A 27587-nucleotide genomic window follows, 5' to 3' on the forward strand; every position below is an offset into this window, starting at 1 on the left:
GAAGCTGTGCAGGCACTCAAAGCTGGGAATGACTTGCTGATGTTATAAGTTGTGCACACACTCAACACACAGAATACTTGAGTAAAGTGCTGATGTTATAAGTTGTGCACACCCTGAAAGCTAGGAATGACTTGAGGAAAGTGCTGAAGTAATAAGCTGTGCAGACACTCAAAGCTGGCAATGACTTCCTGATGTTATAAGTTGTGCACACACTCAACACTCAGAATGCTCGAGTAAAGTGCTGATGTTATAAGTTGGTCACACACTCAACGCTGGGAATGACTTGAGTAAAGTGCTGAGGTTATAAGGTGTGCACACCCTCAACACTCAGAATGACTTGAGTAAAGTGCTGATGTTATAAGTTGTGCAGACACTCAATGCTGGGAATGACTTGAGTAAAATGCTGATGTTATAAGTTGTGCAGACACTCAACACTAGGAATGACTTGAGTAAAGTGCTGATGTCATAAGGTGTCCACACATTCAACACTCAGAATACTTGAATAAAGTGTTGATGTTACAAGTTGTGCATCACCTCAACACTGGGAATGACTTGAGTAAAGTGCTGATGTTATAAGCTGTGCACACCCTCAACACTCGAATGACTTGAGTAAAGTGCTGATGTTTTAAGTTGTGCACACACTCAACACTCGGAATGAATTGAGTAAACTGCTGATGTTATAAGCTCTGCACACCCCGAAAGCTGGGAATGACTTGAGTAAAGTGCTGAAGATATAAGCTATGCAGGCACTCAAAGCTGGGAATGACTTGATGATGTTATAAGTTGTGCACACACTCAACACACGGAATACTCGAGTAAAGTGCTGATGTTATAAGTTGTGCACATCCTGAAAGCTGGGAATGACTTGAGGAAAGTGCTGAAGTTATAAGCTGTGCAGACACTCAAAGCTGGCAATGACTTCCTGATGTTATAAGTTGTGCACACACTCAACACTCAGAATACTCGAGTAAAGTGCTGATGTTATAAGTTGGTCACACACTCAACGCTGGGAATGAATTGAGTAAAGTGCTGATGTTATAAGGTGTGCACACCCTCAACACTCGGAATGACTTGAGTAAAGTGCTGATGTTAAAAGTTGTGCAGATACTCAATGCTGGGAATGACTTGAGTAAAATGCTGATGTTATAAATTGTGCAGACACTCAACACTTGGAATGACTTGAGTAAAGTGCTGATGTCATAAGGTATGAATACACTCAACACTCGGAATACTCGAGTAAAGTGTTGATGTTATAAGTTGTGCATCACCTCAACACTGGGAATGACTTGAGTAAAGTGCTGATGTTATAAGTTGGTCACACACTCAACGCTGGGAATGACTTGAGTATAGTGCTGATGTTATAAATTGTGCACACCCTCAACACTCGGAATGACTTGAGTAAAGTGCAGATGTTATAAGTTGGTCACACACTCAACGCTGGGAATGACTTGAGTAAAGTGCTGATGTTATAAGTTGTGCACACCCGCAACAGTCGGAATGACTTGAGTAAAGTGCTGATGTTATAAGTTGTGCACACCCGCAACAGTCGGAATGACTTGAGTAAAGTGCTGATGTTATAAGTTGTGCACACACTCAACACTAGGAATAACTTGAGTAAAGTGCTGATGTTATAAATTGTGCACATCCTCAAAGTTCTGAATGACTTGAGTAAAGTGCTGGTGTTTTAAGTTGTGCACACACTCAACACTCGGAATGAATTGAGTAAAGTGCTGCTGTCATAAGCTGTACACACCCCGAAAGCTGGGAATGACTTGAGTAAAGTGCTGAAGATATAAGCTATGCAGGCACTCAAAGCTGGGAATTACTTGATGATGTTATAAGTTGTGCACACACTCAACACACGGAATACTCGAGTAAAGTGCTGATGTTATAAGTTGTGCACATCCTGAAAGCTGGGAATGACTTGAGGAAAGTGCTGAAGTTATAAGCTGTGCAGACACTCAAAGCTGGCAATGTCTTCCTGATGTTATAAGTTGTGCACACACTCAACACTCAGAATACTCGAGTAAAGTGCTGATGTTATAAGTTGGTCACACACTCAACTCTGGGAATGACTTGAGTAAAGTGCTGATGTTATAAGGTGTGCACACCCTCAACACTCGGAATGACTTGAGTAAAGTGCTGATGTTATAAGTTGTGCAGACACTCAATGCTGGGAATGACTTGAGTAAAATGCTGATGTTATAAGTTGTGCAGACACTCAACACTAGGAATGACTTGAGTAAAGTGCTGATGTCATAAGGTGTCCACACATTCAACACTCAGAATACTTGCATAAAGTGTTGATGTTACAAGTTGTGCATCACCTCAACACTGGGAATGACTTGAGTAAAGTGCTGATGTTATAAGCTGTGCAGACCCTCAACACTCGAATGACTTGAGTAAAGTGGTGATATTATTAGTTGTGCACACCCTCAACGGTCGGAATGACGAGTACAGTGCTGATGTTACAAGTGGTGCACAGACTCAACACTCGGAATTACTTGACTAAAGTGCTGATGTTCTAATCTGTGCACACCCTTAATGCTGGGAATGGCTTGAGTAAAGTGCTGAAGTTATAAGCTGTTCCAACACTCAAAGCTGGGATTGACTTGCTGATGTTATACGTCGTGCACACATTCTACACTCGGAATGACTTTAGTAAAGTGCTGATTTTTTAAGCTGTCACACACTCAACGCTTGGAATGACTTGAGTAAAGTGTTGATGACATAAGTTGTGCACACACTCAATGCTCAAATGACTTGAGGAAGGGGCTGATGTTATAAGTTGTGCAGACACTCAACGCGGGGAAAGACTTGCTAATGTTATAAGTTGTGCACACACTGAACACTCGGAATACTCGAGTAGAGTGCTGATGTTATAAGTTGTGCACACCCACAACGCTGGGAATGACTTGAGAAAGTGGTGATGTTATAAGTTGCACACACACTCAACGCTCGGAATGAATTGAGTAAAGTGCTGATGTTATAAGCTGGCACACACTTAACGCTCGGAATTACTTGAGTAAAGTGCTGATGTTATAAGTTGGTCACACACTCAACGCTCGGAATGCCTTGTTTAAAGTGCTGATGTTATAAGTTGTGCACACACTCAACACTAGGAATAACTTGAGTAAAGTGCTGATGTTATAAATTGTGCACACCCTCAAAGCTCGGAATGACTTGAGTAAAGTGCTGATGTTATAAGTTGGTCACACACTCAACGCTGGGAATGACTTGAGTATAGTGCTGATGTTATAAGTTGTGCACACCCTCAACACTCAGAATGTTTTGAGTAAAGTGCTGATGTTATAAGTTGTGCACACACTCAACACTAGGAATAACTTGAGTAAAGTGCTGATGTTATAAATTGTGCACACCCTCAAAGCTCGGAATGACTTGAGTAACGTGCTGATGTTTTAAGTTGTGCACACACTCAACACTCGGAATGGATTGAGTAAAGTGCTGATGTTATAAGCTGTGCACACCCTGAAAGCTGGGAATGACTTGAGTAAAGTGCTGAAGATATAAGCTGTGCAGGCACTCAAAGCTGGGAATGACTTGCTGATGTTATAAGTTGTGCACACACTCAACACACAGAATACTTGAGTAAAGTGCTGATGTTATAAGTTGTGCACACCCTGAAAGCTAGGAATGACTTGAGGAAAGTGCTGAAGTAATAAGCTGTGCAGACACTCAAAGCTGGCACTGACTTCCTGATGTTATAAGTTGTGCACACACTCAACATTCAGAATACTCGAGTAAAGTGATGATGTTATAAGTTGGTCACACACTCAACGCTGGGAATGACTTGAGTAAAGTGCTGAGGTTATAAGGTGTGCACACCCTCAACACGCAGAATGACTTGAGTAAAGTGCTGATGTTATAAGTTGTGCAGACACTCAATGCTGCGAATGACTTGAGTAAAATGCTGATGTTATAAGTTGTGCAGACACTCAACACTAGTAATGACTTGAGTAAAGTGCTGATGTCATAAGGTGAGCACACACTCAACACTCGGAATACTCGAGTAAAGTGCTGATGTTATAAGTTGTGCATAACCTCAACGCTGGGAATGACTTGAGTAAAGTGCTGATGTTATAAGTTGTGTAGACACTTAACGCTCGGAATGACTTGAGTAAAACGCTGATGTTATAATTTGTGGAGAAACTAAAAGCTGGGAATGACCAGCTAGTGTTATAAGTTGTGCACATACTCAACAGTCGGAATGACTTGAGTATAGTGCTGTTATTATAAGATGTGCACACACTCAACGCTCGTAATGACTTCAGTAAAGTGCTGATGTTATAAGTTGGTCACATACTCAACGCTCGGAATGACTTGCTTAAAGTGATGATGTTATAAGTTGTGCACACACTCAACACTAGGAATAACTTGAGTAAAGTGCTGATGTTATAAATTGTGCACACCCTCAAAGCTCGGAATGACATGAGTAAAGTGCTGATGTTATAAGTTGGTCACACACTCAACGCTGGGAATGACCTGAGTAAAGTGCTGATGTTATAAGTTGTGCACACCCTCAATACTTGGAATGACTTCAGTAAAGTGCTGATGTTATAAGTTGGTCGCACACTCAACGCTCGGAATGACTTGTTTAAAGTGCTGATGTTATAAGTTGTGCACACACTCCACACTAGGAATAGCTTGAGTGAAGTGCTGATGTTATGAATTGTGCACACCCTCAAAGCTCGGAATGACTTGAGTAAAGTGCTGGTGTTATAAGTTGGCCACACACTCAACGCTGGGAATGACTTGAGTAAAGTGCTGATGTTATAAGTTGGGCACACACTCAACATTCGGAATGACGAGTAAAGTGATGAAGTTATAATCTGCACAGACACTCAAAGCTGGGAATGACTTGCTGATGTTATAAGTTGTGCACACACTCAACAATCGGAATGACTTGAATAAAGTGCTGATGTTTTAAGTTGTGCACACACTCAACGCTAGGAACAACTTGAGTAAAGTGCAGATTTTATAAGTTGTGCACACATTCAACGCTCGAAATGAGTTGAGTAAAGTGCTGATGATATAACTTATGCAGACATTCAACACTCCAATGACTTCAGTAAAGTGCTGATGTTATAAGTTGTGCAGATACTCAACACTGGGAATGAGTTCCTAATGTTATAAGTTGTGCACACATTCAACACTCTGAATCACTTGAGTAAAGTGCCGATGGTATAAGCTGTGCAGACACTCAATGCTGGGAATGACTTGAGTGAATTGCTGATGTTATACGGTGTGCAGACACTCAAAGCTGGGAATGACTTTAGTAAAGTGCTGAAGTTATAAGCTGTGCAGACACTCAAAGCTGGGAATGACTTGCTAATGTTAAAAGTTGTGCACACATTCAACACTCTGAATGACTTGAGTAAAGTGCCGATGGTATAAGCTATGCAGACACTCAATGCTGGGAATGACTTGAGTGAAGTGCTGATGTTATACGGTGTGCAGACATTCAACGCTAGGAATGACTTGAGTAAAGTGCTGATGTTATAAGGTGTGCACACACTCAACACTCGGAATGACTTGCTAATGTTATAAGTTGTGCACTCACTCAACAAACGGAATACTCGAGTAAAGTGCTGATGTTATAAGTTGTGCACACCCTCAACGCTGGAAATGACTTGTAAAAAGTGCTGATGTTATAAGTTGTGTAGACACTCAATGCTCGAAATGACTTGAGTAAACTGCTGATGTTATAAGTTGTGCACACACTCAATACTCAGAATGACTTAAGTAAAGTGCTGATGTTATAAGTTGTGCACACACTCAACGCTATGAATGACTTGAGTAAAGTGCTGATTTTATAAGGTGTGCACATATTCAATGCTCAAAATGACTTGAGTAAAGTTCTGATGTTATAAATTGGTCACACACTGAACGCTGGGAATGACATGAGTAAAGTGCTGCTGTTATAAGTTGTGCACACACTCCACATTCAGAATGACTTGAGTAAAGTGCTGATGTTATAAGTTGTGCACACCCTTAACGCTGGGAATGACTTGAGTAAAGTTCTGATGTTATAAATTGGTCACACACTCAACACTCGGAATGACTTGCTAATGTTATAAGTTGTGCACTCACTCAACAAACGGAATACTCGAGTAAAGTGCTGATGTTATAAGTTGTGCACACCCTCAACAATGGGAAGGACTTGTAAAAAGTGCTGATGTTATTAGTTGTGTAGACACTCAATGCTCGAAATGACTTGAGTAAACTGCTGATGTTATAAGTTGTGCACACACTCAATACTCAGAATGACTTGAGTAAAGTGCTGATGTTATAAGTTGTGCACATACTCAACGCTATGAATGACTTGAGTAAAGTGCTGATTTTATAAGGTGTGCACATATTCAATGCTCGGAATGACTTGAGTAAAGTGCTGTTGTTATAAGCTGGCAGACACTTAACGCTCGGAATTACTTGAGTAAAGTGCTGATGTTATAAGTTGGTCACACACTCAACGCTCGGAATGCCTTGTTTAAAGTGCTGATGTTATAAGTTGTGCACACACTCAACACTAGGAATAACTTGAGTAAAGTGCTGATGTTATAAATTGTGCACACCCTCAAAGCTCGGAATGACTTGAGTAAAGTGCTGATGTTATAAGTTGGTCACACACTCAACGCTGGGAATGACTTGAGTATAGTGCTGATGTTATAAGTTGTGCACACCCTCAACACTCGGAATGTTTTGAGTAAAGTGCTGATGTTATAAGTTGTGCACACACTCAACACTAGGAATAACTTGAGTAAAGTGCTGATGTTATAAATTGTGCACACCCTCAAAGCTCGGAATGACTTGAGTAACGTGCTGATGTTTTAAGTTGTGCACACACTCAACACTCGGAATGGATTGAGTAAAGTGCTGATGTTATAAGCTGTGCACACCCTGAAAGCTGGGAATGACTTGAGTAAAGTGCTGAAGATATAAGTTGTGCACATACTCAACGCTATGAATGACTTGAGTAAAGTGCTGATTTTATAAGGTGTGCACATATTCAATGCTCGGAATGACTTGAGTAAAGTGCTGTTGTTATAAGCTGGCAGACACTTAACGCTCGGAATTACTTGAGTAAAGTGCTGATGTTATAAGTTGTGCACATACTCAACGCTATGAATGACTTGAGTAAAGTGCTGATTTTATAAGGTGTGCACATATTCAATGCTCGGAATGACTTGAGTAAAGTGCTGTTGTTATAAGCTGGCAGACACTTAACGCTCGGAATTACTTGAGTAAAGTGCTGATGTTATAAGTTGGTCACACACTCAACGCTCGGAATGCCTTGTTTAAAGTGCTGATGTTATAAGTTGTGCACACACTCAACACTAGGAATAACTTGAGTAAAGTGCTGATGTTATAAATTGTGCACACCCTCAAAGCTCGGAATGACTTGAGTAAAGTGCTGATGTTATAAGTTGGTCACACACTCAACGCTGGGAATGACTTGAGTATAGTGCTGATGTTATAAGTTGTGCACACCCTCAACACTCGGAATGTTTTGAGTAAAGTGCTGATGTTATAAGTTGTGCACACACTCAACACTAGGAATAACTTGAGTAAAGTGCTGATGTTATAAATTGTGCACACCCTCAAAGCTCGGAATGACTTGAGTAACGTGCTGATGTTTTAAGTTGTGCACACACTCAACACTCGGAATGGATTGAGTAAAGTGCTGATGTTATAAGCTGTGCACACCCTGAAAGCTGGGAATGACTTGAGTAAAGTGCTGAAGATATAAGCTGTGCAGGCACTCAAAGCTGGGAATGACTTGCTGATGTTATAAGTTGTGCACACACTCAACACACAGAATACTTGAGTAAAGTGCTGATGTTATAAGTTGTGCACACCCTGAAAGCTAGGAATGACTTGAGGAAAGTGCTGAAGTAATAAGCTGTGCAGACACTCAAAGCTGGCACTGACTTCCTGATGTTATAAGTTGTGCACACACTCAACATTCAGAATACTCGAGTAAAGTGATGATGTTATAAGTTGGTCACACACTCAACGCTGGGAATGACTTGAGTAAAGTGCTGAGGTTATAAGGTGTGCACACCCTCAACACGCAGAATGACTTGAGTAAAGTGCTGATGTTATAAGTTGTGCAGACACTCAATGCTGCGAATGACTTGAGTAAAATGCTGATGTTATAAGTTGTGCAGACACTCAACACTAGTAATGACTTGAGTAAAGTGCTGATGTCATAAGGTGAGCACACACTCAACACTCGGAATACTCGAGTAAAGTGCTGATGTTATAAGTTGTGCACAACCTCAACGCTGGGAATGACTTGAGTAAAGTGCTGATGTTATAAGTTGTGTAGACACTTAACGCTCGGAATGACTTGAGTAAAACGCTGATGTTATAATTTGTGGAGAAACTAAAAGCTGGGAATGACCAGCTAGTGTTATAAGTTGTGCACATACTCAACAGTCGGAATGACTTGAGTATAGTGCTGTTATTATAAGATGTGCACACACTCAACGCTCGTAATGACTTCAGTAAAGTGCTGATGTTATAAGTTGGTCACATACTCAACGCTCGGAATGACTTGCTTAAAGTGATGATGTTATAAGTTGTGCACACACTCAACACTAGGAATAACTTGAGTAAAGTGCTGATGTTATAAATTGTGCACACCTCAAAGCTCGGAATGACATGAGTAAAGTGCTGATGTTATAAGTTGGTCACACACTCAACGCTGGGAATGACCTGAGTAAAGTGCTGATGTTATAAGTTGTGCACACCCTCAATACTTGGAATGACTTCAGTAAAGTGCTAATGTTATAAGTTGGTCGCACACTCAACGCTCGGAATGACTTGTTTAAAGTGCTGATGTTATAAGTTGTGCACACACTCCACACTAGGAATAGCTTGAGTGAAGTGCTGATGTTATGAATTGTGCACACCCTCAAAGCTCGGAATGACTTGAGTAAAGTGCTGGTGTTATAAGTTGGCCACACACTCAACGCTGGGAATGACTTGAGTAAAGTGCTGATGTTATAAGTTGGGCACACACTCAACATTCGGAATGACTTGAGTAAAGTGATGAAGTTATAATCTGCACAGACACTCAAAGCTGGGAATGACTTGCTGATGTTATAAGTTGTGCACACACTCAACAATTGGAATGACTTGAATAAAGTGCTGATGTTTTAAGTTGTGCACACACTCAACGCTAGGAACAACTTGAGTAAAGTGCAGATTTTATAAGTTGTGCACACATTCAACGCTCGAAATGAGTTGAGTAAAGTGCTGATGATATAACTTATGCAGACATTCAACACTCCAATGACTTCAGTAAAGTGCTGATGTTATAAGTTGTGCAGATACTCAACACAGGGAATGAGTTCCTAATGTTATAAGTTGTGCACACATTCAACACTCTGAATCACTTGAGTAAAGTGCCGATGGTATAAGCTGTGCAGACACTCAATGCTGGGAATGACTTGAGTGAAGTGCTGATGTTATACGGTGTGCAGACACTCAAAGCTGGGAATGACTTTAGTAAAGTGCTGAAGTTATAAGCTGTGCAGACACTCAAAGCTGGGAATGACTTGCTAATGTTAAAAGTTGTGCACACATTCAACACTCTGAATGACTTGAGTAAAGTGCCGATGGTATAAGCTATGCAGACACTCAATGCTGGGAATGACTTGAGTGAAGTGCTGATGTTATACGGTGTGCAGACATTCAACGCTAGGAATGACTTGAGTAAAGTGCTGATGTTATAAGGTGTGCACACACTCAACACTCGGAATGACTTGCTAATGTTATAAGTTGTGAACTCACTCAACAAACGGAATACTCAAGTAAAGTGCTGATGTTATAAGTTGTGCACACCCTCAACGCTGGAAATGACTTGTAAAAAGTGCTGATGTTATAATTTGTGTAGACACTCAATGCTCGAAATGACTTGAGTAATCTGCTGATGTTATAAGTTGTGCACACACTCAATACTCAGAATGACTTAAGTAAAGTGCTGATGTTATAAGTTGTGCACACACTCAACGCTATGAATGACTTGAGTAAAGTGCTGATTTTATAAGGTGTGCACATATTCAATGCTCAAAATGACTTGAGTAAAGTTCTGATGTTATAAATTGGTCACACACTGAACGCTGGGAATGACATGAGTAAAGTGCTGCTGTTATAAGTTGTGCACACACTCCACATTCAGAATGACTTGAGTAAAGTGCTGATGTTATAAGTTGTGCACACCCTTAACGCTGGGAATGACTTGAGTAAAGTTCTGATGTTATAAATTGGTCACACACTCAACACTCGGAATGACTTGCTAATGTTATAAGTTGTGCACTCACTCAACAAACGGAATACTCGAGTAAAGTGCTGATGTTATAAGTTGTGCACACCCTCAACAATGGGAATGACTTGTAAAAAGTGCTGATGTTATTAGTTATGTAGACACTCAATGCTCGAAATGACTTGAGTAAACTGCTGATGTTATAAGTTGTGCACACACTCAATACTCAGAATGACTTGAGTAAAGTGCTGATGTTATAAGTTGTGCACATACTCAACGCTATGACTTGAGTAAAGGGATGATGTTATAAGTTGGTCACACACTTAACACTCGGAATGACTTGAGTAAAGTGCTGTTGTTATAAGCTGGCACACACTTAACGCTCGGAATGACTTGAGTAAAGTGCTGATGTTATAAGTTGGTCACACACTCAACGCTCGGAATGCCTTGTTTAAAGTGCTGATGTTATAAGTTGTGCACACACTCAACACTAGGAATAACTTGAGTAAAGTGCTGATGTTATAAATTGTGCACACCCTCAAAGCTCGGAATGACTTGAGTAAAGTGCTGATGTTATAAGTTGGTCACACACTCAACGCTGGGAATGACTTGAATATAGTGCTGATGTTTTAAGTTGTGCACACACTCAACACTCGGAATGGATTGAGTAAAGTGCTGATGTTATAAGCTGTGCACACCCTGAAAGCTGGGAATGACTTGAGTAAAGTGCTGAAGATAGAAGCTGTGCAGGCACTCAAAGCTGGGAATGACTTGCTGATGTTATAAGTTGTGCACACACTCAACACACAGAATACTTGAGTAAAGTGCTGATGTTATAAGTTGTGCACACCCTGAAAGCTAGGAATGACTTGAGGAAAGTGCTGAAGTAATAAGCTGTGCAGACACTCAAAGCTGGCAATGACTTCCTGATGTTATAAGTTGTGCACACACTCAACACTCAGAATGCTCGAGTAAAGTGCTGATGTTATAAGTTGGTCACACACTCAACGCTGGGAATGACTTGAGTAAAGTGCTGAGGTTATAAGGTGTGCACACCCTCAACACTCAGAATGACTTGAGTAAAGTGCTGATGTTATAAGTTGTGCAGACACTCAATGCTGGGAATGACTTGAGTAAAATGCTGATGTTATAAGTTGTGCAGACACTCAACACTAGGAATGACTTGAGTAAAGTGCTGATGTCATAAGGTGTCCACACATTCAACACTCAGAATACTTGCATAAAGTGTTGATGTTACAAGTTGTGCATCACCTCAACACTGGGAATGACTTGAGTAAAGTGCTGATGTTATAAGCTGTGCAGACCCTCAACACTCGAATGACTTGAGTAAAGTGGTGATATTATTAGTTGTGCACACCCTCAACGGTCGGAATGACGAGTACAGTGCTGATGTTACAAGTGGTGCACAGACTCAACACTCGGAATTACTTGACTAAAGTGCTGATGTTCTAATCTGTGCACACCCTTAATGCTGGGAATGGCTTGAGTAAAGTGCTGAAGTTATAAGCTGTTCCAACACTCAAAGCTGGGATTGACTTGCTGATGTTATACGTCGTGCACACATTCTACACTCGGAATGACTTTAGTAAAGTGCTGATTTTTTAAGCTGTCACACACTCAACGCTTGGAATGACTTGAGTAAAGTGTTGATGACATAAGTTGTGCACACACTCAATGCTCAAATGACTTGAGGAAGGGGCTGATGTTATAAGTTGTGCAGACACTCAACGCGGGGAAAGACTTGCTAATGTTATAAGTTGTGCACACACTGAACACTCGGAATACTCGAGTAGAGTGCTGATGTTATAAGTTGTGCACACCCACAACGCTGGGAATGACTTGAGAAAGTGGTGATGTTATAAGTTGCACACACACTCAACGCTCGGAATGAATTGAGTAAAGTGCTGATGTTATAAGCTGGCACACACTTAACGCTCGGAATTACTTGAGTAAAGTGCTGATGTTATAAGTTGGTCACACACTCAACGCTCGGAATGCCTTGTTTAAAGTGCTGATGTTATAAGTTGTGCACACACTCAACACTAGGAATAACTTGAGTAAAGTGCTGATGTTATAAATTGTGCACACCCTCAAAGCTCGGAATGACTTGAGTAAAGTGCTGATGTTATAAGTTGGTCACACACTCAACGCTGGGAATGACTTGAGTATAGTGCTGATGTTATAAGTTGTGCACACCCTCAACACTCAGAATGTTTTGAGTAAAGTGCTGATGTTATAAGTTGTGCACACACTCAACACTAGGAATAACTTGAGTAAAGTGCTGATGTTATAAATTGTGCACACCCTCAAAGCTCGGAATGACTTGAGTAACGTGCTGATGTTTTAAGTTGTGCACACACTCAACACTCGGAATGGATTGAGTAAAGTGCTGATGTTATAAGCTGTGCACACCCTGAAAGCTGGGAATGACTTGAGTAAAGTGCTGAAGATATAAGCTGTGCAGGCACTCAAAGCTGGGAATGACTTGCTGATGTTATAAGTTGTGCACACACTCAACACACAGAATACTTGAGTAAAGTGCTGATGTTATAAGTTGTGCACACCCTGAAAGCTAGGAATGACTTGAGGAAAGTGCTGAAGTAATAAGCTGTGCAGACACTCAAAGCTGGCACTGACTTCCTGATGTTATAAGTTGTGCACACACTCAACATTCAGAATACTCGAGTAAAGTGATGATGTTATAAGTTGGTCACACACTCAACACTGGGAATGACTTGAGTAAAGTGCTGAGGTTATAAGGTGTGCACACCCTCAACACGCAGAATGACTTGAGTAAAGTGCTGATGTTATAAGTTGTGCAGACACTCAATGCTGCGAATGACTTGAGTAAAATGCTGATGTTATAAGTTGTGCAGACACTCAACACTAGTAATGACTTGAGTAAAGTGCTGATGTCATAAGGTGAGCACACACTCAACACTCGGAATACTCGAGTAAAGTGCTGATGTTATAAGTTGTGCATAACCTCAACGCTGGGAATGACTTGAGTAAAGTGCTGATGTTATAAGTTGTGTAGACACTTAACGCTCGGAATGACTTGAGTAAAACGCTGATGTTATAATTTGTGGAGAAACTAAAAGCTGGGAATGACCAGCTAGTGTTATAAGTTGTGCACATACTCAACAGTCGGAATGACTTGAGTATAGTGCTGTTATTATAAGATGTGCACACACTCAACGCTCGTAATGACTTCAGTAAAGTGCTGATGTTATAAGTTGGTCACATACTCAACGCTCGGAATGACTTGCTTAAAGTGATGATGTTATAAGTTGTGCACACACTCAACACTAGGAATAACTTGAGTAAAGTGCTGATGTTATAAATTGTGCACACCCTCAAAGCTCGGAATGACATGAGTAAGGTGCTGATGTTATAAGTTGGTCACACACTCAACGCTGGGAATGACCTGAGTAAAGTGCTGATGTTATAAGTTGTGCACACCCTCAATACTTGGAATGACTTCAGTAAAGTGCTGATGTTATAAGTTGGTCGCACACTCAACGCTCGGAATGACTTGTTTAAAGTGCTGATGTTATAAGTTGTGCACACACTCCACACTAGGAATAGCTTGAGTGAAGTGCTGATGTTATGAATTGTGCACACCCTCTAAGCTCGGAATGACTTGAGTAAAGTGCTGGTGTTATAAGTTGGCCACACACTCAACGCTGGGAATGACTTGAGTAAAGTGCTGATGTTATAAGTTGGGCACACACTCAACATTCGGAATGACGAGTAAAGTGATGAAGTTATAATCTGCACAGACACTCAAAGCTGGGAATGACTTGCTGATGTTATAAGTTGTGCACACACTCAACAATCGGAATGACTTGAATAAAGTGCTGATGTTTTAAGTTGTGCACACACTCAACGCTAGGAACAACTTGAGTAAAGTGCAGATTTTATAAGTTGTGCACACATTCAACGCTCGAAATGAGTTGAGTAAAGTGCTGATGATATAACTTATGCAGACATTCAACACTCCAATGACTTAAGTAAAGTGCTGATGTTATAAGTTGTGCAGATACTCAACACTGGGAATGAGTTCCTAATGTTATAAGTTGTGCACACATTCAACACTCTGAATCACTTGAGTAAAGTGCCGATGGTATAAGCTGTGCAGACACTCAATGCTGGGAATGACTTGAGTGAATTGCTGATGTTATACGGTGTGCAGACACTCAAAGCTGGGAATGACTTTAGTAAAGTGCTGAAGTTATAAGCTGTGCAGACACTCAAAGCTGGGAATGACTTGCTAATGTTAAAAGTTGTGCACACATTCAACACTCTGAATGACTTGAGTAAAGTGCCGATGGTATAAGCTATGCAGACACTCAATGCTGGGAATGACTTGAGTGAAGTGCTGATGTTATACGGTGTGCAGACATTCAACGCTAGGAATGACTTGAGTAAAGTGCTGATGTTATAAGGTGTGCACACACTCAACACTCGGAATGACTTGCTAATGTTATAAGTTGTGCACTCACTCAACAAACGGAATACTCGAGTAAAGTGCTGATGTTATAAGTTGTGCACACCCTCAACGCTGGAAATGACTTGTAAAAAGTGCTGATGTTATAAGTTGTGTAGACACTCAATGCTCGAAATGACTTGAGTAAACTGCTGATGTTATAAGTTGTGCACACACTCAATACTCAGAATGACTTAAGTAAAGTGCTGATGTTATAAGTTGTGCACACTCTCAACGCTATGAATGACTTGAGTAAAGTGCTGATTTTATAAGGTGTGCACATATTCAATGCTCAAAATGACTTGAGTAAAGTTCTGATGTTATAAATTGGTCACACACTGAACGCTGGGAATGACATGAGTAAAGTGCTGCTGTTATAAGTTGTGCACACACTCCACATTCAGAATGACTTGAGTAAAGTGCTGATGTTATAAGTTGTGCACACCCTTAACGCTGGGAATGACTTGAGTAAAGTTCTGATGTTATAAATTGGTCACACACTCAACACTCGGAATGACTTGCTAATGTTATAAGTTGTGCACTCACTCAACAAACGGAATACTCGAGTAAAGTGCTGATGTTATAAGTTGTGCACACCTTCAACAATGGGAAGGACTTGTACAAAGTGCTGATGTTATTAGTTGTGTAGACACTCAATGCTCGAAATGACTTGAGTAAACTGCTGATGTTATAAGTTGTGCACACACTCAATACTCAGAATGACTTGAGTAAAGTGCTGATGTTATAAGTTGTGCACATACTCAACGCTATGAATGACTTGAGTAAAGTGCTGATTTTATAAGGTGTGCACATATTCAATGCTCGGAATGACTTGAGTAAAGTGCTGTTGTTATAAGCTGGCAGACACTTAACGCTCGGAATTACTTGAGTAAAGTGCTGATGTTATAAGTTGGTCACACACTCAACGCTCGGAATGCCTTGTTTAAAGTGCTGATGTTATAAGTTGTGCACACACTCAACACTAGGAATAACTTGAGTAAAGTGCTGATGTTATAAATTGTGCACACCCTCAAAGCTCGGAATGACTTGAGTAAAGTGCTGATGTTATAAGTTGGTCACACACTCAACGCTGGGAATGACTTGAGTATAGTGCTGATGTTATAAGTTGTGCACACCCTCAACACTCGGAATGTTTTGAGTAAAGTGCTGATGTTATAAGTTGTGCACACACTCAACACTAGGAATAACTTGAGTAAAGTGCTGATGTTATAAATTGTGCACACCCTCAAAGCTCGGAATGACTTGAGTAACGTGCTGATGTTTTAAGTTGTGCACACACTCAACACTCGGAATGGATTGAGTAAAGTGCTGATGTTATAAGCTGTGCACACCCTGAAAGCTGGGAATGACTTGAGTAAAGTGCTGAAGATATAAGCTGTGCAGGCACTCAAAGCTGGGAATGACTTGCTGATGTTATAAGTTGTGCACACACTCAACACACAGAATACTTGAGTAAAGTGCTGATGTTATAAGTTGTGCACACCCTGAAAGCTAGGAATGACTTGAGGAAAGTGCTGAAGTAATAAGCTGTGCAGACACTCAAAGCTGGCACTGACTTCCTGATGTTATAAGTTGTGCACACACTCAACATTCAGAATACTCGAGTAAAGTGATGATGTTATAAGTTGGTCACACACTCAACGCTGGGAATGACTTGAGTAAAGTGCTGAGGTTATAAGGTGTGCACACCCTCAACACGCAGAATGACTTGAGTAAAGTGCTGATGTTATAAGTTGTGCAGACACTCAATGCTGCGAATGACTTGAGTAAAATGCTGATGTTATAAGTTGTGCAGACACTCAACACTAGTAATGACTTGAGTAAAGTGCTGATGTCATAAGGTGAGCACACACTCAACACTCGGAATACTCGAGTAAAGTGCTGATGTTATAAGTTGTGCACAACCTCAACGCTGGGAATGACTTGAGTAAAGTGCTGATGTTATAAGTTGTGTAGACACTTAACGCTCGGAATGACTTGAGTAAAACGCTGATGTTATAATTTGTGGAGAAACTAAAAGCTGGGAATGACCAGCTAGTGTTATAAGTTGTGCACATACTCAACAGTCGGAATGACTTGAGTATAGTGCTGTTATTATAAGATGTGCACACACTCAACGCTCGTAATGACTTCAGTAAAGTGCTGATGTTATAAGTTGGTCACATACTCAACGCTCGGAATGACTTGCTTAAAGTGATGATGTTATAAGTTGTGCACACACTCAACACTAGGAATAACTTGAGTAAAGTGCTGATGTTATAAATTGTGCACACCCTCAAAGCTCGGAATGACATGAGTAAAGTGCTGATGTTATAAGTTGGTCACACACTCAACGCTGGGAATGACCTGAGTAAAGTGCTGATGTTATAAGTTGTGCACACCCTCAATACTTGGAATGACTTCAGTAAAGTGCTAATGTTATAAGTTGGTCGCACACTCAACGCTCGGAATGACTTGTTTAAAGTGCTGATGTTATAAGTTGTGCACACACTCCTCACTAGGAATAGCTTGAGTGAAGTGCTGATGTTATGAATTGTGCACACCCTCAAAGCTCGGAATGACTTGAGTAAAGTGCTGGTGTTATAAGTTGGCCACACACTCAACGCTGGGAATGACTTGAGTAAAGTGCTGATGTTATAAGTTGGGCACACACTCAACATTCGGAATGACTTGAGTAAAGTGATGAAGTTATAATCTGCACAGACACTCAAAGCTGGGAATGACTTGCTGATGTTATAAGTTGTGCACACACTCAACAATTGGAATGACTTGAATAAAGTGCTGATGTTTTAAGTTGTGCACACACTCAACGCTAGGAACAACTTGAGTAAAGTGCAGATTTTATAAGTTGTGCACACATTCAACGCTCGAAATGAGTTGAGTAAAGTGCTGATGATATAACTTATGCAGACATTCAACACTCCAATGACTTCAGTAAAGTGCTGATGTTATAAGTTGTGCAGATACTCAACACTGGGAATGAGTTCCTAATGTTATAAGTTGTGCACACATTCAACACTCTGAATCACTTGAGTAAAGTGCCGATGGTATAAGCTGTGCAGACACTCAATGCTGGGAATGACTTGAGTGAAGTGCTGATGTTATACGGTGTGCAGACACTCAAAGCTGGGAATGACTTTAGTAAAGTGCTGAAGTTATAAGCTGTGCAGACACTCAAAGCTGGGAATGACTTGCTAATGTTAAAAGTTGTGCACACATTCAACACTCTGAATGACTTGAGTAAAGTGCCGATGGTATAAGCTATGCAGACACTCAATGCTGGGAATGACTTGAGTGAAGTGCTGATGTTATACGGTGTGCAGACATTCAACGCTAGGAATGACTTGAGTAAAGTGCTGATGTTATAAGGTGTGCACACACTCAACACTCGGAATGACTTGCTAATGTTATAAGTTGTGCACTCACTCAACAAACGGAATACTCGAGTAAAGTGCTGATGTTATAAGTTGTGCACACCCTCAACGCTGGAAATGACTTGTAAAAAGTGCTGATGTTATAATTTGTGTAGACACTCAATGCTCGAAATGACTTGAGTAATCTGCTGATGTTATAAGTTGTGCACACACTCAATACTCAGAATGACTTAAGTAAAGTGCTGATGTTATAAGTTGTGCACACACTCAACGCTATGAATGACTTGAGTAAAGTGCTGATTTTATAAGGTGTGCACATATTCAATGCTCAAAATGACTTGAGTAAAGTTCTGATGTTATAAATTGGTCACACACTGAACGCTGGGAATGACATGAGTAAAGTGCTGCTGTTATAAGTTGTGCACACACTCCACATTCAGAATGACTTGAGTAAAGTGCTGATGTTATAAGTTGTGCACACCCTTAACGCTGGGAATGACTTGAGTAAAGTTCTGATGTTATAAATTGGTCACACACTCAACACTCGGAATGACTTGCTAATGTTATAAGTTGTGCACTCACTCAACAAACGGAATACTCGAGTAAAGTGCTGATGTTATAAGTTGTGCACACCCTCAACAATGGGAATGACTTGTAAAAAGTGCTGATGTTATTAGTTATGTAGACACTCAATGCTCGAAATGACTTGAGTAAACTGCTGATGTTATAAGTTGTGCACACACTCAATACTCAGAATGACTTGAGTAAAGTGCTGATGTTATAAGTTGTGCACATACTCAACGCTATGAATGACTTGAGTAAAGTGCTGATTTTATAAGGTGTGCACATATTCAATGCTTGAAATGACTTGAGTAAAGTGCTGATGTTATAAATTGTGCACGCCCTAAACGGTGGGAATGACTTGAGTAAAATGCTGAAGTGATAAGTTGGTCACACTCCCAACGCTCGGAATGACTTGAGTGGAGTTCTGATATTATGACTTGTGCACACCCTCAACACTCGGAATGACTTGAGTAAAGTACTGATGTTATAAGTTGTGCCGACACTCAATGCTATGAATGTCAAAGCCCAGCTCACCTGAGTTCTTGTTCAGTTCTGATGGAGGTTGAAGACAATCCGACCCCACCCTGAAACTGCTTGTTCCAGCACACTAGTTTTTAAAACAGTGCACTAAGAACAGAAGCTCAAGGGAAGGGGGGAAGTGGATAAAATAAAAAAAAGAGAGACAACACCGTTCTTGCGTTTCCACTGTTGAAGTGCTGCACAAATCTGCGGCCCTTTCTGACTTCTGTAGAAACTGGTGCCTAATGAAACATAAACAAAGAACAGATAAGTGCAACCTATTCCTAAATGGGTTCCTGACTATCCCTTTATTTATTGGAAATTCTCTTCTAAAAGTACCTCTTGGATCCTGGTCTCTAGTTTCCAGGTTTGGAATGTGTTACTGCTCTGGGATGTGTTTTCTATTACTGTTAAGCTTCTAAAAAATTAAACAAATACCGTTATCAGAATTACCAATATCAAACATTCATCATAATATAACTAAAGCCTAAATTCCCAATAGCAGACTCACTTTTCGCATATTTCCAGAATCTTTTATAAAACAAATACTGTACTTTTACATCAAAATACAGCATGTAATTTGTGTAAGTCCTTGATTTACTGTTTTCCTTGCTGTCAATGGTTTCCACTGTTCGATTCCCAAAAGTTCCATGAAAAAAAACAATGTCCGCTTCACAAAGTCCTGCAAAATAATCCTGCAACAAAGAGCCTTAATCACAATGCTCGTGGAAGGCACTTCGCCTCAAACTGTCTATTCACGAATCCAGAAATTGCCGTCAAAGCTCCCTCAGGTAATAAAAAGTTTTGCACTTACTTGTTGCTGGCAAGAGATACTGATCAGTCTAACCTTGTCTTCTTTCTCTTTTGCAGGTTACTCGTAGGAGAGAGGCTGAGGCAAGGAGGAACCGGAAACCGGAAGAAGGAAGAGCCAGCAGCTGCGCCAATTGAAGTCAAAGAAAGTCTGTAAAGAGCAGGAGTGCCAGCACCGAGGGATCTGTTCTCAGGTAAGCGGGAGGTAGACGAGCACAAGCACTGGGTGAGGCTCAGGGGATGCTTTTTATAGACAGGGCTGGGTGTGGTTCGAAGAGCTGGGTGTGGTTTGAAGGGCTGGGTGTGGTCCTCACATGCTGCACATGTTCTTGGAAGGTGTGCAGAGCTGGGTGTGGTTTGAAGAGCTGGGTGTGGTCCTCACATGCTGCACATGTTCTTGAAAGGTGTGCAGAGTTTCAGTTATTATGCAAATGAGTTGGATTAACACATGGCCTAGGGAGGAGTGTTTTAAAGAAGCCTTGGTAAAAGCAAGGCCCAATGTGTAAACAAAACAGCACATTAAACAACATACACAGAAGCCTAGGGGGGGGGGAAGGTGAGATAACAAGAAAGGCTTTGAATAGTAAGTTTAAAAGGGAGCTATTACAGAACCCACTAGTGCAGTGAGAGGGGACATGCTCTTTGCTGTGTACAAACCCTAACAGTTGCCCCCCTCAAAGGCCCTCCTACAGGACGGGGTTTTCCTGGATTTTTTAAATAAAACCGTCTAATCAGCTGTGGGGCATGTACATATGATGCTGGTTCCCATGAATTCTCAGATTCATCATATCCTTTCCATTCTACTAAATAAAACAGACGTCCACTAATTCTTTTTGAGTCTTTTATGCTTTTCACTTCATATTCCAGATTTCCTTTAATTGGTATGGGTGGAGGTGGTGGTTCAGGTCGGGTTTTTGAGTTGTACGGCTTAAGCAAGGACACATGGAATGTAGTATGTACTGGATATTCTTTTGGTAAATCTAATTTTACTGTTACCGGGTTTACTATGGCAGTTATACTAAAGGGTCCAATGAAACGTGGTTGCAGCTTTCGGGATCCCTCTATGTTTAGGTTTTTTGTGGAGAGCCATACCTTGTCACCAATTTTATACATTGGGGCCTCAGACCTGTGTTTGTCTGCTTGTCTTTTCATGCTTTCCTTGTACTTTAATAAATGTTTCCTGGCTTTGTCTTGTATGTCACCTAACCTCGTTAGTCTATCCGTTACTGTAGGCAACAGGGAATCTTCTAACAAAATGGGTATAGCTCTTGGATGATACCCCTGCAAGAAATAGAATGGTGAGCAAAGTAGAGCTGAATGCTCAGTATTATTATAAACAAACTCTGCTACAGGAAGAGCTTCCAACCATTCACTAGAATAATCAGCCAATAAACAACGTAGCGTTTGAAGTAAGGTTTGGTTCAGTCGTTCAGTCTGTCCATCTGTCTCTGGGTGGAAAGCAGTGGATAAGGCCACATCTATTTTCAGTTTTTCACATAATTTTTTCCAAAATCTGGAGTTGAACTGGCTCCCTCGGTCTGACACCACTTTGCTTGGCAAACCATGTAAACGCACAATTTCCCTTATAAAAATATCGGCAAATTCTGCCGCCGTGGGTAATTTCCGTAATGGTACAAAATGTGCCATTTTAGATAAAAAATCCACTATAACCAACACTGTTGTGAAGGATTTTACAGGTGGTAAACCTACAATAAAGTCTACGCTCACAGTGTGCCAAGGTTGTTTGGGTGTTGGCATTGGTATTAACAAGCCGTCAGGAGCCTTATGAGAAGATTTATGTCTTGCACAAATTGGACAGGTAGTGACAAATTGCTTAATGTCCTTTCTTATAGTGTCCCACCAAAAGTGTTTTTGCACATTTTCCAGGGTTTTTACCCAACCAGGATGACCTGCCAACGGTGAGGCGTGATGCCAAATTATCACCTGTGTTTGTAATTCAGAGGTGGGCACTAACAGCATGTTGTCGTGATACAATAAACCTCGTTGTATTGTGTTATGGGAATCCTTTAACCAATCCTGAGGTGCTATTTGCATGTGTGCATTATATAGATCTGTGATGAAATCCTTCTGTTGTACTGGTGCCAACAACTTTTGGGGAGGAATAATGGGTTCTCCTATTTTATCTTGTTTCATGTCTGAGGTATGTCCGTATCTAGATAACACATCAGATTGAATTTGTTCTGCACCTGGTCTATAGGTTATAACAAAGTCAAACGTGCTAAAAAAAATTAACCAGCGCATCTGACGTGGTGTTAGTGCTTTAAGTGATCCAAAAAACTGTAGGTTCTTATGGTTAGAAAAGATTGTAACTGGGTACTTGGCTCCCATTAAATGGTGCCTCCATTCTGAAAAGGCTACTTTGATAGCTAGTAGTTCCCTTTCAGCCACAGTGTAATTTTGTTCAGCTGGTAATAACTTTTTGGAATAGAAGGCTATAGGATGTAACTGGCCATCTACTGCATCTCGTTGAGAGAGAACTCCTCCTAAAGCTACTTGTGAAGCATCCGCTTCAACAAAAAAGGGCAAGTCAGGATCAGGATGTTTCAGAATTGGGGCTGAAGTGAACTTTTGTTTTAGGAGTTGAAAGGCGTGTGCCGCCTCATCAGTCCAAAGAAATCGTTGCCCTTTCCGCAACAAGGTAGTTATTGGGGCTGCAATGTCTGCAAAATGTGCAATAAACCTCCTATAAAAATTGGCGAAACCCAGAAATTCCTGAATATCTTTTACAGAGGATGGTTCTGGCCAATCAGCAATAGCACTGATTTTCTTTACATCCATAGTTATTTCTTGAGGTGACAGGCAGTATCCTAAAAAGTCCACCTTGTTGACATTAAAAGTACACTTTTCTAACTTAGCAAAAAGATGATTTTCTTTTAACTTTGATAATACTGCACGAACATGTTGGGTATGTTCTTCTGAGTTCTTAGAGTAAATGAGGATGTCGTCTATGTATACTATGACACAAACGTCCAGGAATTCGTGTAGGACCTCATTTATAAAGAACTGAAAGGCCACAGGGGCATTACATAACCCAAAGGGCATTACTGTGTACTCAAATAAACCAAACTTTGTCTTGAAAGCTGTCTTCCATTCATCCCCCTCTTTTACTCGGACCAGGTGGTAAGCTCCCCGCAGATCTAGTTTAGTGTATACAGTAGAATATCTTAATTGATCCAACAACACAGGTATTAGAGGAAGAGGATATTTATTCTTTATTGTAGCCTTATTTAGTCCTCTATAATCGATACACGCGCGCAGGGATTTATCCGGCTTCGGGATAAAAAAGAGTGGAGATGACACTGGAGATGTGGAATGACGGATGAACCCAGACTGTAGTAGGTCATCTAGGTAGGTTCTTAAGTATTTGGTTTCTTCGTCAGTCAAAGCATATACTCTGTTATTAGGTAAAGGGGCCCCTGGGATAAGACCTATACGGCAGTCATAAGACCGATGTGGGGGCAGCACACTAGCCTTTACTGGATCAAAGACGTCTTTAAAGTCAGAATATGCAGGAGGGAGACTTGGTTCATCTTGTGTAACACTAGCACAGTGTAATACTGTGCTCTGTTCTGTACCTGCTTCTTGATAGCAATTGGTTCTACAGAAAGAGGAATCCAAAGTAACAGTTCTATTCACCCAATCAATTTTTGGGTTATGAGTTGTTAACCAGGGTACCCCGAGAATCAAACCAAAATTAGGAGTATCTATCAGATCAAAGCTAATCACCTCTGTGTGCCCGTTCTGACAGACCATAACAAGTGGACTTGTTTGTTTTGTGATTAATCCAGAGGTCAATTCTGACCCATCCACTGCACATACTGCTTCTGGACAAGGCTTTAGGCACATAGGAAGTCCTAAGATTTCAGCTAACTTATTATCCACAAAATTTCCTGTCGCGCCTGAGTCCAGTAGGACAGGGAGAGAATGCCTCACTTGGGTAGTAACAATTAAAACGACCTGAATTATGAAATGTCTAGGTATGTGCGGTACCCTGAAGGCAGCAGAATTAGAGGTTTGATTAAGATGTTTTCTCGAACAAGTAACCTCTCCCCTTGTCGAGCTTAATCGTTTCCCGATTCAGTTGAGGAGGTGGAGGAAACAGCACCCTTTCGTGGAGTTTTAGGCTTTACTGGACATTCTCTGGCAAAGTGACCTGCCCTGCCACAATATAAACATAATTGAAATGTTCTCCTTCTTTCTTTTTCCTCTGATGTGAGTGGACCTCTGAGTGTCCCTATTTGCATAGGCTCTGGTTCAGGGAGTTTATTATCTGTGTCTTTCTTCTTGTGTCTAATAAAAGTTAACCGTGATTCCAGTTTGTATTTATCTCTTTCTTTCTCCTAGTCTATGTTCTAATTTCACAACTAAATCTACAAAGTCTGAATAGTCTTTTGGCAAATCAACGATATGAGCCAGCGCGTCTTTTAACTCGTCTCTCAAACCTTTATAAAAAAGGGAGACACGCTTTTCTTCTGGCCACTGTGTCTCGGTGAGTAAACGATTAAAACTAGTGAGATAGGTCAATAAATCCTTGTTACCTTGTTTAAGATTTAAAAGCTCATTATCACTTGCCTGCATGAAAGTGTGTTTTGCAAAAAGGCTGGTCATGGTACGTTTAAATTGATTCCAATTATGGAGGATGGGATCATCTCTATCCACGAAAGGAATTGACCAATTGGCTGCTGTGCCACCCAAATAAGACAAGACGAATGCCACTTTCGTATCATCAGTAGGGAACTGTTGTGGCTTACAAATGAAGTGTAATTGACATTGATTGATAAAAACATGGAATTTGTTACTATCTCCATGAAAACGTTCAGCTGCTGCTAAGGGCACAACATTAGGAACATTAACAGTAACCTCAACTGGGGAAGGCAAAGTTGTATGTTTTGATGGCGCCCCTGTCTCTGAGGAGGTTTTAAACAAAGGCGTAGAAGCTGTGTTCCACTGAGATCCCCTAAATTTATACCTGCTTAAATCCTGTTTTAAAGAGGTATTCTCCATCTTTAATCTCTCTATTTCCTCTTGCATATGTTGCAAGATGCCAGACACTGATTCATTATGAGCCAAGTCCTCATTTAGGGCCTGCGCCATATCCGTGACGTCAATGCCCTCTATTTCTTCCCCGGTATTCATCGTCCACCAGAACTGAAATTATTTTTTAAGGCTTGTGCTTCTGTCAAAGCCCAGCTCACCTGAGTTCTTGTTCAGTTCTGATGGAGGTTGAAGACAATCCGACCCCACCCTGAAACTGCTTGTTCCAGCACACTAGTTTTTAAAACAGTGCACTAAGAACAGAAGCTCAAGGGAAGGGGGGAAGTGGATAAAATAAAAAAAAGAGAGACAACACCGTTCTTGCGTTTCCACTGTTGAAGTGCTGCACAAATCTGCGGCCCTTTCTGACTTCTGTAGAAACTGGTGCCTAATGAAACATAAACAAAGAACAGATAAGTGCAACCTATTCCTAAATGGGTTCCTGACTATCCCTTTATTTATTGGAAATTCTCTTCTAAAAGTACCTCTTGGATCCTGGTCTCTAGTTTCCAGGTTTGGAATGTGTTACTGCTCTGGGATGTGTTTTCTATTACTGTTAAGCTTCTAAAAAATTAAACAAATACCGTTATCAGAATTACCAATATCAAACATTCATCATAATATAACTAAAGCCTAAATTCCCAATAGCAGACTCACTTTTCGCATATTTCCAGAATCTTTTATAAAACAAATACTGTACTTTTACATCAAAATACAGCATGTAATTTGTGTAAGTCCTTGATTTACTGTTTTCCTTGCTGTCAATGGTTTCCACTGTTCGATTCCCAAAAGTTCCATGAAAAAAAACAATGTCCGCTTCACAAAGTCCTGCAAAATAATCCTGCAACAAAGAGCCTTAATCACAATGCTCGTGGAAGGCACTTCGCCTCAAACTGTCTATACACGAATCCAGAAATTGCCGTCAAAGCTCCCTCAGGTAATAAAAAGTTTTGCACTTACTTGTTGCTGGCAAGAGATACTGATCAGTCTAACCTTGTCTTCTTTCTCTTTTGCAGGTTACTCGTAGGAGAGAGGCTGAGGCAAGGAGGAACTGGAAACCGGAAGAAGGAAGAGCCAGCAGCTGCGCCAATTGAAGTCAAAGAAAGTCTGTAAAGAGCAGGAGTGCCAGCGCCGAGGGATCTGTTCTCAGGTAAGCGGGAGGTAGACGAGCACAAGCACTGGGTGAGGCTCGGGGGATGCCTTTTATAGACAGGGCTGGGTGTGGTTCGAAGAGCTGGGTGTGGTTTGAAGGGCTGGGTGTGGTCCTCACATGCTGCACATGTTCTTGGAAGGTGTGCAGAGCTGGGTGTGGTTTGAAGAGCTGGGTGTGGTCCTCACATGCTGCACATGTTCTTGAAAGGTGTGCAGAGTTTCAGTTATTATGCAAATGAGTTGGATTAACACATGGCCTAGGGAGGAGTGTTTTAAAGAAGCCTTGGTAAAAGCAAGGCCCAATGTGTAAACAAAACAGCACATTAAACAACATACACAGAAGCCTAGGGGGGGGGAAGGTGAGATAACAAGAAAGGCTTTGAATAGTAAGTTTAAAAGGGAGCTATTACAGAACCCACTAGTGCAGTGAGAGGGGACATGCTCTTTGCTGTGTACAAACCCTAACAATGAATGACTTGAGTAAAGTACTGATGTTATAAGTTTTGCAGACACTCAACACTAGGAATGACTTGAGTAAAGTGCTGATGTTATAAGGTGTGCACACACTCAACGTTCGTAATGACTTGCGTAAAGTACTGATGTTATAAGTTGGTCTCAGACTCAACGCTCGGAATGACTTGAGGAAAGTGCTGTTGTTATAAGTTGTGCACACACTTAACGCTCGGAATGACTTGAGTAAAGTGCTGATGTTATAAGTTGGTCACACACTCAACGCTCTGAATGACTTGAGTAAAGTGCTGATGCTATAAGTTGTGCACACACTCAACACTAGGAACGACTTGAGTAAAGTGCTGATGTTATAAGTTGTGCACACCCTCAAAGCTCGGAATGACTTGAGTAAAGTGCTGATGTTATAAGTTGTGCACACACTGAACACTCGGAATGACTTGAGTAAAGTGCTGATGTTATAAGTTGGCCACACACGCAATGCTCGGAATGACTTGAGTAAAGTGCTGATGCTATTAGTTGCGCACACCCTCAACACTCGGAATGACTTGAGTAAAGTACCGATGTTATAAGTTGTGCAGACACTCAATGCTGGGAATGACTTGAGTAAGGTAATGATGTTATAAGTTGTGCAGACACTCAACACTAGGAATGACTTGAGTAAAGTGCTGATGTTATAAGGTGTGCACACAGTCAACACTCGGAATACTCAAGTAAAGTGCTGATGTTATAAGTTGTGCACAACCTCAACACTGGGAATGACTTGAATAAAGTTCTGCTGTTATAAGTTGTGTAAACACTCTACGCTCAGAATGACTTGAGT

The sequence above is a fragment of the Pleurodeles waltl genome, chromosome 2_2, assembly GCF_031143425.1.
Source record: "Pleurodeles waltl isolate 20211129_DDA chromosome 2_2, aPleWal1.hap1.20221129, whole genome shotgun sequence".
NCBI lineage: Eukaryota > Metazoa > Chordata > Amphibia > Caudata > Salamandridae > Pleurodeles > Pleurodeles waltl.